This window comes from Strigops habroptila, chromosome 3, assembly GCF_004027225.2.
Source record: "Strigops habroptila isolate Jane chromosome 3, bStrHab1.2.pri, whole genome shotgun sequence".
Classification (NCBI taxonomy): Eukaryota; Metazoa; Chordata; class Aves; order Psittaciformes; family Psittacidae; genus Strigops; species Strigops habroptila.
The window spans coordinates 1,857,061-1,868,701 of NC_044279.2; the positions used below are offsets into that span (position 1 = coordinate 1,857,061).

Genomic DNA, 11,641 nt, shown 5'->3' on the forward strand with positions numbered 1-11,641 from the left:
GAAGGGACTTCTCTGCAAAGCAACAGCAGTGGTGCTGCCAGAAGGGACTTTATCCTTTTCTAATGGGCATTAAGAAGTTCTTCTCTTGTTCTGAGCTTCCCCTGCTCATCTTGGGCTGAGCACATTGCCCAGGGAGGCATGGACTGCTTCCAGGGTGGAAATTACAGACATGGGGAAAAGATGAGCCCAATGACTTCATCCAACCTAGTTCTTTGCCAGGGTTGGATTGTTCCTTCCAGTTAACAACACGCAGCCTCAAAATCACATTGTGTTATAGTTCAGATCCCGTTTGGAAAACAAGGCTGAGTTCCTGTGCACAGCTTGGAACAACCCCACCTAAATCAATCCCTAAAAGAACAAGATGAAGGTCGAATGCCTGGAGCAGCCTTTGTACATCTAGACTGCAGGGGCACCAGGGCTGTGGTAGCCTTGCCCATCATGGACCTGCACCCATCTGAGACCCTCAGGACTCCAGTTCCCCTAATGTGTTTTCTGTTCCTTATTCTCCCTCTCTCTTCTCCTAATTTTTGGATGTAATCGGGATCTCTGCTGTGCAGTGGTTAACCTGTGCTGTGTCCTTCCTTTACAACTCACGTCCAAATCTCTATGTTCTGCTGCTATTAGTTGCTGTAGAAATGGATTCAAAGCAAAACCAGCCTCCCCTCCCCAGAAATGCCAACAGAAACCCAAACCAAGAAAATTCAGACTTTTTAACAACAGGAGTAAACAAGATTCTAGGAAAATAAGTAATGGAGAAGTGTGGAGCTGAAGAAAAATAGGTTTTACCTCCACCTCCCTTGCAGGAGTTTTATTATAAGCTTTAGGAAGATGACCCCATCACCCCTCAGATCTCAGCATCCTTCAATGCCGACATGGCAGCATCCCCTTTTCCCTTCCTATGTAATCCTCAGCTCCATAGGGCAGAGTCTGACCTGGACCATAACAAACCCTTCATGGAGCAGGAAGGCAGCAAACCCTTTGAATGGGTTTAAAAGCTCTGATATTGTTTAACGCTCCAGCACGGAACACTGATGATCTTAAAAGTCTTTTCCATCCTAGATGATTCTGTGATTCTAACTGCAGTGAAAAATGCACATTAAGAATGCAATAGGAAAATAGTCACATAAGGAATAAATCCTGGAAGGCTTTGCAGAGGCAAAGAAAAAGCACAGTAGCCCCAGGCCTTCAGTGAGTAAATGTTAACAGTCACAAAAAGCAAAGACCATGTGGATGCAGAAAGGCTGGAGCTCAGAACAGTCACACCTTGAATTCACATTGCAAAGACGAGGATGAGGGTTCGAAAGGGGTTTATAATCTGGATGCCACAAACTAAAGACATTTCCTGGCAGACACGAACTCATGCGTGTGGATGTTGAACTTCTATGTGTTCAATTTCTGAACATATTTCTAATGTTTATTACATGCATTTTACAAAGGAGAGTTAGAGCTGGGCTCTGCCTCCCAGCAGTGAGCTGCAAATGCTTGCTTAGGGTGAAAACCCACCCAACTCCTGCTGCTGCGCTGGCAGCGCGGGTCCTTGATGGATGACTGCAGCACATTCACATTACAGATGATCCCACATTCAAGGGTGCTGTTCTCTGAACAGAAAATGAGTCGTTTTCTCTCTTGGTTTTCCCCTTAGAATAATGGAATGGTTTGGGTTGGAAAGGACCTTAAGATCACCCAGTTTCAACCCCCTGCCATGGGCAGGGACACCTTCCACTAGAGCAGGTTGCTCCAAGCCCCTGTGTCCAACCTGGCCTTGAACACTGCCAGGGATGGGGCAGCCACAGCTTCTCTGGGCACCCTGTGCCAGCGCCTCAGCACCCTCACAGGGAAGAGCTTCTGCCTAAGATCTAACCTGAACTTCCCCTGTTTCAGTTTGAACCCATCACCCCTTGTCCTATCGCTACAGTCCCTGATGAAGAGTCCCTCTCCAGCATCCTTGTAGCCCCCTTCAGACACTGGAAGCTGCTCTGAGGTCTCCACGCAGCTTCTCTTCTCCAGGCTCAACAGCCCCAATGTTCTCAGCCTGTCTCCATATGGGAGGTGCTCCAGCCCCTGATCATCCTCGTGGCCTCCTCTGGACTTGCTCCAACAGCTCCATGTCCTTCTTATGATGAGGACACCAGAACTGCACACAGTGCTGCAAGTGAGGTCTCACGAGAGCAGAGTAGAGGGGCAGGATCACCTCCTTTGACCTTCTGGTCACGCTTCTTTTAATGCAGCCCAGTATACGTTTAGCTCTCTGGGCTGCAAGCACAGCCCTTCCTGATTCCTTCCCAAATCCCACTGCATTTGAGGGTTCACCTGGGTATGAAACACCAGCCCTAGATGAGAACATATTCCAAGGTGGGACATGTATATCAGGGTGAAGAGCTACCCTGCAGCTTCCAATACTTGCTCCAACACCTCCATCCATCCACAGCCCACCAGAGGGCTAAAATCACATGTGGGCTTGCTCCTTCCACTTTTCAGGATATATATTGGATATAGCCTTTTATATCTGATGGAGGACTATCATTTGTTCCACCATTGTTGTCCAACTTGGGGCAACTCAGTTCACATCATAGGTACCACCACAATGCTCATTTTATACATTACATATAGGCAAACTTCAATCCAGCAGCTCTTAACTGATCTTTGCAGACACTGCTGCCATCAGCTCCTGTCAGAGATCACTTAAAACCTCTATAGAGATCTTTAGAGAAACTTGGTAGGGGCAGGAAAACAACCCCATAAACCTCAGGGGTTTGCAAGGAATCCCAGCAATTCCCTTGATCTTTTACTGTCCCTGGTAAATAATTTATAGGAGCAACTTCTCCAGGTTTTACAGTTCCTTGAACAAATTGCCTCCAAACCCCATAAAGTCGATGGACCAGTTTCTCCCTTTCCCTCATCTGGATCAGATGTCAGAGCTGGGGGAAGTCTGGCAAGATGCAAGAGGGTAAGAGAAGAAGAAAATCAGGTCTTACACAGTTGCAGTAGTGCCAGCGGCTGGGCTGTTCCCCTCTATTTATGCTTCCTGTGTATGTTTGCATTAAACTCTTCTTCCTTTTATTCCCAGCGAATTTTGGGATAAATAAATAACCCCTTTGGGATAAATAACTAACCCCTGTCAGCAAGGTCTGTCTAAAAAGGATTGACAGCCTCATCTGGCTGGTGCCTGCCTCCCATTTGCCTGTGGCTCCAGCTGGATCTCACACAGCTCCTGCCCCAGCATCACCCGTGCCAGATGCTGCTAAATCCATCCACCAAATAACTATCCCTGTTGCATACAGGCACAAAAGCTACATTTCAGAGCTGCATCTGGGCATGCAGAGCTTTCCCAGGGGATCTGTGCAGATCCATGTCCCACCACTGTGCCATACATTGCACGTCACACAAGCAGACAGCTCCTCTGCCTCATGACCTAGCAAAATCTTGGCAATATCAGCTAAATCTGACAGAGGGAAGCAGGTCTCAAGTGTTTTCATACAAGTGTCCTGAAAACAGCCAGATGGACAGAGGATAGGTATCCTGTTTGCAGCTCCCTCTGAAAGACTGCAGGCTGAACACAACCTTATATTAGCCAGCAGAGAATCCACAGGGGCACCTCCTTATGAATGCTCCAGCCAGGGCTTCAGTTACATCTCACCTTACTAGACCCAGCACCGCAGGGCTCCTGTTCATGGAGCTCTGCCAGGCTCCATCATGAAATCAGAGCAGATATAAGGCTGGGTATAAGGAAGAAGTGCTTCTCTGTGAGGGTGCTGAGGCGCTGGCACAGGGTGCCCAGAGAAGCTGTGGCTGCCCCATCCCTGGCAGTGTTCAAGGCCAGGTTGGACACAGGGGCTTGGAGCAACCTGCTCTAGTGGAAGGTGTCCCTGCCTGGGGCAGGGGGTTGGAGGTGGATGAGCTTTAAGGTCCTTTCCAACCCAAACCAGTCTGGGATTCTATGATAAACCCTATGGAGATAGATCCCAGCAGCCCTGCAAAGATCTATAATTGAAATACAGAGATTGGCCTGAATGAGAATTAATGGGAACTTCAAGATATGGAAGCACCAGGAAGACTGGCAGGAGAAGGGTATGGAGATGGTCCAGGTATTGATGGTACCAGCATTAACAGGTCTATAAGATCCCAGTACATCTTACATGTAATTTTGCATATTTGGATGGGGAAAATCAAGGCACAGACTGCACTGATTGACACAAAGGACACATTCAAACCACTGAATTTTGGTGGCAAGATGAAGAATAAAACCAAGGGCTTGAGACTGAAAGCACCAGTAAAGGGGCAACTGATGTTCAGAGAGGTGGAGAGTGAAGATCGTGATGACCGTCAGCTCCAAAATGGTACCAACAGGTCATCCAAAAGCAGCATGTTGTCACCAATGTAAGGAAAACCCAGGAGACAGGATGCAGATGCAATAGCTGGCATTGATTAGAGGGTCTGTCCAAGTAAATGTGTTCACAATTTGCTGCCAAGGAAATGTTGGTTCCCTCCTTCAGCTTTGAAACGTTCCCATGGAAAAGCCTGGTCAGTGCATCTTTGCAGCTCCTCTCCTGGGATTAAGTATCAGGGGATTTAAAGCCATTTTCAAACCTCAAGGACAACGGTAGAATTGGAGGGCAGGAAAAAACGGGTTAAACACGGGTTGTTCCTGGCTTGATAGAAAGAAGCCTCAGGGGGTCAAAAGTTGAGTCTCCTTTTTAATGGAGTTAATAGATTTTTATGGTAATTGACTTCTCTCTAAATCCCTTGAATACAAAGTTTAAGCTGTTTTCAAAGAAATATGAATGCATTGACTTGTTGGTAGCTGGAGGCACACTCCCGAACTGCATGTTGCTCTCCATGAGCATCCAGAGGGGATGATCTGCAGGGAGGAGATGGTCCCTTTGCAAGCAGAGGTGCAAATGGTACCAAAAATGAGAGCTCAAATCAAGCCCAAAAGGGCTGAGATTGTCCCTTGTCTTTCTGAAAGTCGCTTGGGCACCTTCTCTCAGGCTAAACCAGGATTATGCCAACACAGTCCAAAACATTCAGGATTAACTGTGTAAGATCAGGAGCATTAACTCTGGGTGAACATACACAGGTCCTTCAGCTGGTGTGAGCTGTGAATGGCCATAGAATCCCAGACTGGTTTGGGTTGGAAAGAACCTTAAGATCATCCAGTTTCAACCCCCTGCCACGGGCAGGGACACCTCACACTAGAGCAGGTTGCTCCAAGCCCCTGTGTCCAACCTGGCCTTGAACCCTGCCAGGGCTGGGGCAGCCACAGCTTCTCTGGGAAAAGTCTGTGCCAGCACCTCAGCACCCTCACAGGGAACAACTTCTCCCTTATATCTAACCTGAACTTCCCCTGTTTCAGTTTGAACCCATCACCCCTTGTCCTGTCACTACAGTCCCTGATGAAGAGAAATGACTGCATTGGCTGCATGTGCTTTTTAAACCAAAGCTTGAATGCTTATCCAGCACCATCCTGGGCCAAGGTGTGCCCAAAATGAGCATGGGTTTGAGTGCTCCTCATGCAGAAAGATGCCCAAACAGCAGAAGCTGGTGGTAGTGGTGCAAAGGGTGACAGCTCTGGTGGCTAACAGCCCTCCTTGAAGATCTAACAAACACCACATCCTCGGAGCTGCAGCTCCCCTCCACTTCTCATTGATGCATCAATTTGATCTCCTGACGGACCTTTCTCAGCTCCAGGCAATCCTGCCATGAAACACAAGGATTTTAAAGCAAGGAAACCTTTCCAAGGAGCATTCTTACTGCATTCTGCAGCTTGGAGCCTGTTTAAACAGCAGTGTCAGCAACCAGTTCTGCTCCTTGCAGAAGGGGTGAATGACTCCCCTCCCTCTCCTAGAGCAAAAGCTTGAAGAAAGTGTTTTGTTGGGTGCTTTTTTGTTGTTTTTTTCAATAAATCCCATTGATTTCCTGATTTAAATGCTGCACTGTGCAGTAATGTTTAACAGAGATGATGGGGGTAAATCTGGTGAAGCTGCTCAATGAAAGAAGATGAAGTGGTACCCAGAGGAAGTCTATTTTCCGCTTCGGCACCCAGCTGAACATGCCTGGTTTGTTCAAAGGCGGTGACCCACAAGGGGTCCTGGCTTCCCACTTCCACCAACGTGAGGTTTAGACCCCAGAGCTGTTGTTTCCATAGGAAATGTGGCGGGGAGATGGGGGCCATGTATAAAAGCAGCTGGATTAACATCTCCATAGGTCTCCTGAGACCATGGCAAGGGTTGGCTATGGCTCTCCTCCAGGGTGGGAGACACGGCATGAGGAGGTTTGTGCCCATCTTCTCACCCATCAGGCTACAGCACAGCTCCAATATCCTCCTCCTGTTCATATTGGAGTTACACAACAAGGAGCAAAGCACAGGTTAGGATTTGCTCAGATCTGATGGAAACAGCCAGTTAAGGGCAAAGCTTCATGGAGGAGAAAACTCCTTGGGTTTTTGGCTATTCCCCACTGGAAAGACAGCAACAACACCAATGGAAAGGTGATAAATAGCTGGAGATAACTGGCAGGTTCTCTTCCCCCAGTATGGGACAACTTGCAGAGTCATGACCAATTGGGGCTGGGTTTGCCACCTTCCTCCTCCTGCAGAAGTTATCCAAGCAGCATCTGGAAGCATTGAATGGAGCACTGCAGCTTAGAAGCACAAAAGAGAAAAGCCCAGAAATACCTTTTGAGTCTTGTAAATGAAAGCTAGACCCTCCTCTTCTTTCCTCCACACCGTGGTCGCTCTCCACGTGTCAGGTTTTCACATTAACAATAGGAAAAATACTTTCTTAGCTAAGCTTGGAAACCTTTCCAAGCTGAAAGTTACAGTTGGATGGTGGTTGTGAAGATCATCTCCAGCCAGTCTCTTCCTTCCACTCCAAGAGACCCAGTTTGTGGGTGATGGATGGTTTTGCTTGGAAACAGCAAAGGAGGGTTTGCTGCTCACCCAATCTCTCCTTCTTGCAAGAAATGCCAAGAGCACAGTGAAGGTTTGAGGTGGATAACTCTGAAGGAGAGTTTCACTGGAGATCACCGCTCATCAGAGGTCTACATGGAACAAATGGCTCTGCTTCAACCCCAGGGGCCTCCCCACTGGGCTTCTGATCCTAATACAGCCTTTGATAGCATCCCCTGGGCATCCAAGAGCTGAGAAGCATCACGATGTGAATCCCACTTAAAAATGAGAAATACACTTGGAAGAGAAAAAGCTAAAAGAGAAGTAAGTGATGATGGTTAAACAGTCCTTGGGTGCATTCCCAGACATGGGGAACACCTTGAAACCAACTTCAGCTTCTTTCTGCTGCCTCCATCCAGTTTAATGCTCAGCTTTGAAATGAGCCACCCTGCTTCTGGCTGTGAGGTGATGGGAGATCCCTCAGCACGTGTAGCACAGAGACAGGAGCTGCCCATTGAATAGGTTTCACAGTTGTAAGGGTATTTGTGGGGTTTTCACCCTGTTGCCATCTGGGGCATCCACAAGATAATGCTTCTGTCTTCCCATAAAGAAGATGAAAGGTCCCATGGGATTATGTATTGATGGAGTCAAAGCCAATACTTCCAGACGAGGAGATCAATAGATGGTGGGGGGGACGCTGGTGGAAAAAAAGGGTTGGGAAGTCAATTGATGAAGGGATTGACTGCTGGGCTGGCAGCCAGGCAGCATTCCTCAGGTTACTCAGTCAGGCTGGATCTTTTCCAGGTTATTCACATTGCAAAGTGCTCCTGAGCATGACTGAGGGGACTGGGAGCCGGGACAAAGAAAACACAGATCCCAGCCTGAGGTCCCGCATCCTTTGGGAGCCTCTTGGTTTTGTGGCTGGATAAATTCCACAAGCAGATCCCTGTTGCCTCTGGGCTGATGCCATTTCACTGCCTCCAGCCTATTCGCTTCCATCTTGCTGGACCAAGGACCACGTAAGAGCAAGCAAGGGAAGAGAAGGGCTTGTACATGGGACTTGCATGTCTCTATCTCCTGCTCAGGACCCCCTGACCCTGCCAAGCTGCTTCTCCAACCCCTTCCAACCCCACAGACACCCTCCAGGACCTACAGCCTAAGTCTACACCCCGGTCAGGACCCAACCTCAGTGGGGTACCACAAACACACCATAAAAGATGACCCCTAAAGACTGTATTTGACAAAGCCTCCTACGATGAGGATGGGTCCTGAATGTTCCCTGCAGACTCTTGACATGGTCACGACACAAACACCAGCTGCCCTCTTGTGTTGACAGTCTCTGCTGAAAGGGATGGAACCACCATAAATCTCAGCTTCAGTTTCTATTAAGCAAGTGAAACCCTTCTCAAATGCACCTTCCCATATTTCCCCGGCATTTGCATCCTGCTGAGATGGTGCAACTACATTTGCATCTTGATTTGGACTGTTTTGGTGTCCCAGGTCTCATGTTCAGCACTGGCTGAGTTGCTGGGGCATTGAAGCAAGTGCGTTGTGACAGACTGACATCTCCCTGTACAGCACTGGCATAACTTGCCATTTTACTATACACCATTATTTTTACCTCTCTACAAACTCGCTGCCTGGTGCAATCATATTTTATACCCACTACAAACTGGTGTTAACGGTTGAGGAACAGAGAACTGGCTCCCTGTATCCATCTAGACAGGCTTTTATGGACCAACTGTCCACCCTGTTCAGCAGGATGCTCCCATCAAAGCTTGCATGGATGCAGCTAAACACATTTTGGACATTTCTCTCTGTTCCTCCCACTCTCAGAAGTTGCTGCTGGGTCTGTGCTCACCCAAGACACAGGGAAGGAGGATTTATGGACAGTGAATTGGAAAAAGGCACCCACTTCCCAGCCAGGACAAGAATATCTTCCCCCAGGCAAGAACAACCAGCCCCTGAGCTGGAGCCAACCAGTGGGGTTCATGGAAGGATTGAACCCCAAATCTCTCACTTTTTACATGAATTTCCTTACTGCATTCCTTCCACTCAAAGGTGAGCCTAAAATGAACACATCACCCACCTTTCACCACCACCTGCATCACCTCTTGGTGCTGCAGCAAGCTCAAAACGTCACTTATCCCAGCAAACAGTCACACTCATCCATCCTTCCCCAGCTTTCCCATTTACACAGACCTCTGCTCCCTGTTTGAGCAGCACTGATTCCTGCCAGCTATGAAATAGGCACCCCAGGGCAGGTCCTATTCCAAAGAGCAGACCTGAAAGGTCCCCAGATCTTAGCTCTGGCTCCCTCCAGCAGTGGTTGCAGCTCTGCTCCCCACCATACCTGCAAAGCCTTGAGTGTTGACAGGGTCCCCTTTCCTATGGACAAGGGGACATGATGGCCTGGGGCAGGGGTCCAGGTAGCCAGACAAAGGAGCTGGAGATGCCCTGCTGCATCTCTCCTTTTCTTTCCTTGTCTTTGTCAGGGTTAGAGGAACAAAACTGGTGGGGAGGCATTATTTGGGACAGGAAGATCTGAGGACTGCTGAAACATGAGACAAGCCACGTTTGGGAAAGCTGGGTGGAAAAAGCAGACAAGCTTTCATGCACTTAAACCCTCCTCCAGCCATGAGCCCCAGTGCACTGATATTTAAGACCAGAGAGAGGTGACAGAGCTGCTTCAGTGAGGAACCCCTGAGTAGCTGACCAGGAACCCCTGAGAAGCTGTTCCAAACAGCTTCTGAGAGGAAATATCACCCCAACAATTCCCATTGTATAAACATCACACCCTCAGCCAGGCTGAGGACAGCACCAGGACCTGCAGAGGTGAGGACACATCCCCATATTCCTGTGCCAACCCTTCAAAACCACAACCTCAAGCACCTCCTGGCCCAACTCATCTCCCCATGCACATGATGCTGCTTGGGGCACTGAAATCATTGAATCATATGATCATGGAATAGTCTGGGTTGGAAGGGACCTTCAAAGCTCATCTAGTTCCAACCCCCTGCAATCAGCAGGGACATCTTCGGCTAGATTCAGGTGAAGAGATGTCTGCAGAAGCATTGGGGAGCCGAAATAGCATCATCCATCCCCCTTCTGCTCCTCCTGATCCATGCAATGAAGCGATTTCTGCAGACTCCATCCTACTCCATCACACTCCATCACTTTATTAGAGCCACAAAGACTTTGCAGACATCCCATGAATCATCTGCCTGGTGGCCAGTTTTCTCCTCTCCCAGGAAGAAAGGCACTTTCTTGTAATCCCTGATTGCAAGCAGAAATCACATTATTTTGGGCCTATGATGGAAAGCAGCCAACTGAAATTGGTAATCACTGCTGCTCCCTGCGAGACATCATGTCAGCATCTACAGGGGGAGACAGGGTGGGGGGTGATGCTGAAGGATCTCAGTCACCATAACCACTACCGAGGCAGGAAAACCTGGGTTGTGTGACTTGGTGCTGGGTCAGTAAAGGAGCAGACCCTCAACTCAAGAGCTGCACACATGTGGTTGCACCCAAGCAGTCCCTGTGTTCATTGCAAAGCTACATTAGTCTGGGCCAGATGTAGGAATGCAGAATCCCACCCTTGAAATCATCCAGCATCCTCAGCCAGAAATGGTCCCAGACTGTCCCTATCTGCTGCTTCTCCCATAAGCCTCTGAAATACCCACTTTGTCCGGAGTTATAACCAGTCCCAGCAGGGTCTGCTCCATTGCTGTTAAAGCTTTGATCCAGTATTTGCTTTCAGCACTTGCTGTTCACCACCATCCACCTCGCACAGTCCAACTGAACAGCATTAGAAGAAAACTATAACTCCTTATTAAGGAATAAGGAACAGCTCCTTATTCCACTGGTGGGAAGTTCACTGGGGCCAGATTCTGCCCATTGCAATGCTCAGACCTCATGGGTGTAACAAAGCAGGCAACGAGAACCCAATTCCTCCCAGAAAACCTCAAAACCCCCAAAACAACCCACCATGTGCTACACACGACAGCACTTCTCCACCACCTCTCCCTGCCTCTGCAACTAGCTGATGCCCCTGAGTTACCTCCCATCACGGGAAGTGCAAATTCACTCCAAAATCCAGATTTCAGACAAGTTTTGGGCATCTCAGACACTTCTGAAAGAGCAGCGAGGGGTTTGTGCCATGCACGGGGAAGCTGGGAGGTGATTTGCATCCTCCTCATCCTCCCCATCGCCCCCATCCCGTTCTCACGCCTTTCACGCCACAGTTCATTTCACTGCAACCTGAGAATGGGGAGAGCAGAAACACACAGAACAGAGCATAGAAAACCCGATAACAGGGCAGATGGACACACAGACAGCGAGGGACGGACAGACAGCGCTGCTTACCCGGGCCAAGCTGCTGCGTGTTGGCTTCTCCCTATGGATGAGAGGGTCCAACAGCCCCAGGAACAGGCATCCGCGTCAGCCGGGCTGCAGTGAAACTCCCTGCACGCTTGGAAGAAGAAGTTATGAGGCAGGAGGAGGGGCTGCTCCAGGCATTCCCCCCCTTCCACCTCCGACTCCTTCTCTGAGGGCCGGCAGCTGGGATGGAAGCAGTGGAAGGGAGGCTGGGACAGGGGATGCCACCCCATAGGAATGCTGGAGCGAAGAGGAGGGGAGGGAAAACACAAATCTTTACCTTGTGGGCACAAAATAGTAATAAAATAACTGGGATGTTTGCAGAGGAAGGGGCCAGCATGGGGAAAGGGTTGGGAGGAGGGGAGAGAAAGTCTCTAT

The 11,641-nt window shown here is 49.0% G+C and overlaps 1 protein-coding gene across 23 annotated transcripts in view; it reads right to left on the minus strand.

Moving 5' to 3' along the window:
* The window catches only part of LOC115605560 (collagen alpha-1(VII) chain-like), a 113,006-nt gene extending 101,661 nt beyond the window's left edge, over nt 1-11,345 (minus strand). For all 23 annotated transcript variants that reach the window (XR_003990639.2, XR_003990637.2, XR_003990638.1 and 20 more), the window contains exon 1: nt 11,252-11,345. The gene's annotated coding sequence lies outside the window, so the exon portion shown is untranslated. The remainder of the gene's footprint in view (nt 1-11,251) is intronic.
* Nucleotides 11,346-11,641: the final 296 nt, after the last annotated feature.